We start from the raw sequence: 4,741 nt of genomic DNA, 5'->3' as shown, positions 1-4,741 counted from the left end.
TTAATATTAATTTTAATATTAATATTAATATTAATATTAATTAATATTAATATTATGTAGCAATAAAATCTCTTATATCACTCTTATGTTTAATGAAAGCAGATTCTAAATAACGATACGTTCCGAGACGCCATTTCTTTATCTGGTGATAATTCTGGGACTACCTTGTTGGTGACCTTAACATTGATACACACGATATACAGATATATACACACATATATACATGCGACACGTGGTACCGCATGTCGTGGGCGTCCAATATCAATCGCGGTGCGTCGGTGAAAACGTTATAATTATACTGTCACTCGTGTTTGCATCGCTTTTTCTTATATCGATATGTTAATTCAATATCGTCTTGAATGCATCGTTTTCTTCGAGAACAGCATCGTACTTTCCGTACGATTCGCATTGTATGTGTGTCGTAATGGGTATTTAAATATAAAAAGTTGCGCAAGGAATTGGATAAAAAACCAAATAAGCATAAATAGTCAAGTATTCGGATTTATCTTCTCATTTATTGTTAGATAACCGGCCGATTTAACAATTACAAACTTGTCATGCTTGTGCTTCGAACAGTTTCTTTCAATTTCTGCTTTCTCGCAAATAATTGCGTGACGATATGCTGCATCGCGTCAGATTTTTCCGGATTTATCGAAAATTTATTCTATTTTGTAATCTGGCGATATATAGCGTATTTTCCCCGCATTAAAAAGAGAAAAATTTACAATTATAATTACATGTTTTATAATCATGATGATTATTATTACTATAATAACAAATATATACAGCAACAGATAATTGCTATAATTATAGTTATTATTATCCATAAAAATTGTAGTTACTATAATTTAATTATATAATTTGTAGTCACTTTTTTGGGCCAATCATATTTCATTTTTTATTGCCAACTCTATGTATATATTTGTTGAACCATATATACAGTTATTACTGTTAACAGTATAACAGTAATAATCATAATTACAGTAATATGCAATTATGTTGCAAATATCAAAAATTTTTCTTTCAATGTGCTATCGCTTAGCTGATCTCGCGTTGCTGATCCTGCACGTTGAACGCGCGTGGACGGATGCGATATCAGGGAAAGTGAATAAGGATCTCCTCTCCGCCCGAGAGAGAAAGTCTCTTCCTCTTCCTTTCAGCTTCCTCTCTACCGCACGATGTTTCATTTTATTTTACCGCTGGTCCGGCGTTATTATCGTTCATTGATTTTGCTTGATCGGGATATAAACTGATCGAATCGCAATCCTTATTACTTGCTACCGCCGTAAACGTCAACGACACTTGTCACGCTTTTTTCTTATTGACACGCGTTCAATCGAGACAGGAAAGCTGTTAGCAAACGGAGACATCCTGTTCGTGATTCTAAAGTTTGATATCAGGTTGATTAATCGAACAACCAGAAACACGTGACACGCGATTCTTCAATGTTTTGCGTACTTTTGAATAAAAGGATTTATTTACGTCTTATAAGTTAACGGAACAAAGTGAGCAGAATTAGTTCTAATAACAATAGATTCTGCTAGAACTAATGAGAAATGTCGCTAGAATTGCAATAAATTATCGGCACGATACTTTCTTTTTCCATGTCTTCTACATTTAAAGTCTATTAAAAATGATAATTGTTGAAATTTTGCTTTTAAATTACGTATATTGATATAACTCGAGCAGTACTGATAGAAACTAAAAGTGAAAATATTTTTCTTTTTCTGGAGAATTGTCATGCTAGACTCGCGAAGTTAGCGCACCATATTTTCAACTTTCATTTTTAATGAAAGTAAAAAATTATTACTGTGTGTAAAATAATTTTGTTTTATCGTATATTTATTTTATATATATTTTATATATAAAATTTACCTAATAATTATTTATCTAATAATAGTCTTATTTATTAAATGGATGAGGAAAATTAACTTAGTCAAAACGTCTTTTTCAGCATTTTTGTTGAAACAAATTAATTTAAAAATTTACATTTTAATCTTCCTCGTTTTTGGCCTTATTATTTTTATATTGTTTTGTTTTATTTTATTTGTATACAAAAAATGAAATTTTTACATGTTTTTTTTGTAATATTTTTCGTATACCTTCGCTCTCATCCACTTAATCAATTAATATTATTTAATTAGTATACTATAATACTTTATGTTTTATACTTCCTGCGTTCGCTCTCGCCAATATTTCTCGTCAAGTAGTAGATAATATCTTATTATTATATCATCCTGAGAGATGAACCTTCGTACATCATCTTGATGTGGTGTCTTGTGTAAGCCCTAGTCTCGCGAGAAATGATATATTAGGATATCTCTTTCTAGCGCAACACTCTCCTTTATGCTCGCAAATGAAATGTAATTATGAGCTGCTATAGTGCGCATGTAATCGACAAACACATTTATTCACTCTTGGAGGATATGCACTGTTACAGTTTGTGCAATACGCTGTGTTATAATGCATACTATACCTTCCATAATCGTTTCCTTATGTTGCAATGACATTTTGTCAGCGACAGTGAATGCAATTGCAGTTTGCTGAGATGCATGCGTTTGTCGTCACGTTTGTCACATTTCCCTGTATCGATAATTATTATGTTTATTTTAAATTACATTTTGAAACAACACAATGACAATAAAAGTCAAAATGATGAAGTATCTATATTTAAAGATTTAAGTAGATTATTATTTAAGTATTTAGTATATGTTCAGCGCAAAAAATTGATACTTTAGAATAACATTTAATATCGCATTCCACAAGAAAATTGACGCAAGCTTAAAAATTATTAAATTGTTCAGGAGAGAGGAAAGAAAATAGCATATTTAAAAATTATTTATTAGGCAGTATTAAACATAAATCAAATCTTAGGACTAATCATAAATTGTTTGTTCTTTAAAAAATAATATAGTAAATAATATAATAGTAATAATAATATAGTAAAATAATATAATAGTAAAAATTAATTTTAAGTTGGTGTTACCTTTCAAAATTATCTCTATTTTGATTTATCATTTTTCTGATGTGTCATTTTTCTTTGAGAAAATTATTCTTAAAAATAAGGAACTTTTATGAAATATGCCATAGTCTATATAAAGAGGTTCAGATGTTTAAAAAAATAGACATACAAGCATGATTATTCCTGCGATCTCTTCTACGACATTATCGAAAGGTTAACATGGGACTTGTTGCATTACCCACGGTTATTTCTGTTTACACTTAAAAGTCGTATATTGTGATTCAGGCATTTATGTAATTGGTTATAATATATGCAATGATTGAATATGCATATATATTTATTACAACTATTTCATATTAGCAGATAGAGATTTAAAAATGCACAACAAATTTTTATTTTATTTTCACACGGAAAGAACAATTTTGCTGAAGTATCTAAAAATTTAGGTAAATATAGATTTGAAAACTTGTTGGACCTCATCAAAATAATTACATTGCACAAAGTTGCTAGGACATTAAAACTTTTTACCTTATGACTGTCCTGAATAATTATTTTGACAGTTCCACAATTATTTTCAGGTCAGTAACTAGCTAAATTTTTATTTCCATAAAATCATTCAAAACGGTGCAGTAAATCCTTAATTTCATGGAATATAAATTCTTAAACCGCAATTACTAAAGTGTTTAATATTAAAAATAAAAAAGTTGCCGATAAAGATGATATACTATGTAATCTTCACCAAGGAAAAGACATTCTTAAATTTACTTGGGAATCCATAGACAAAGAAACATTCAGAGAACGGATAATGTTCGAAGATGAAGTCAGGTTTAACCTTTGCCATAATAACAGCGATAATAAATCGTGACGGTAAAGAGCTTCGCGCGGTCTGAGAAATTATAAATAGCGACATCAAAATTCTTCGTTGGACGCTATTTTTTTCGTTCATTAATGGTAGAGAAACCGTTTATTTGTTACTTTCCTTCCGCAATAACGATAACGGTTTCGCTGCGACTGAGGGCGGCGGGAAGTGCTGGCAATAACGACGGAGGTCGAGAGAAACGGGAAATTCCTGATGGAATGTCGTTGCGATCAAGGATGACCGGTGAACCGCGAGCGAAATCACTCCCGATTCACGATTAGAATTTTACGTAGGCTCTGGTCGTGAAAGTATTGTTCATATACGTGCGAATACACAATCGCGAATGTGCATGAATATCTTCATATTGTTGCCTCCTTTGTTTTATCTTTTGAAAGTATCTCTCTGATTATTACGTTTGCTGTAATGTTACTGCTTGTTGATTTATCACATTATATATCTCTTTCCATCGATTCAATGTCAGTCTTCCGGGATTAAGACTTGTGGATGAAAGAGTGAATTATGGCTAACCTCTATATACATTATGATAATTACAACCATTTTTTTTGTCAGTGTATGTGGCTTATTTTAAATGTCAATTTTTTTTTACTTGAATCCTGCGAATGTTTGTTAGGTCGAAACGACGTCTTGTTCTACCTATGACATTTTCTTTTCTTCTCTGAATTCTAAGAATAGCGTTGATCCTGCTGTTCGTAAGCAACCGCTTTCGTTTTTTTTTCCTCTTTTTCTCACCTTCCCTTTTCGTTCGTGGCCAAAATGTAAGATCCCGGTATCAGGACGCCGCTCGGATGTTCTTTGTGAGTGAAATGTTCCTTGTAAAGGCCTCAAGGCCGACCAGATACCACCTCCTCTCACTTTCCTGTCTGTCGTATACTTCTACTCTTACGAGCCCTGTCGCGACC

This window comes from Atta colombica, unplaced genomic scaffold, assembly GCF_001594045.1.
Source record: "Atta colombica isolate Treedump-2 unplaced genomic scaffold, Acol1.0 scaffold140, whole genome shotgun sequence".
NCBI classification, from domain to species: domain Eukaryota; kingdom Metazoa; phylum Arthropoda; class Insecta; order Hymenoptera; family Formicidae; genus Atta; species Atta colombica.
This window is presented reverse-complemented; position numbering follows the sequence as displayed.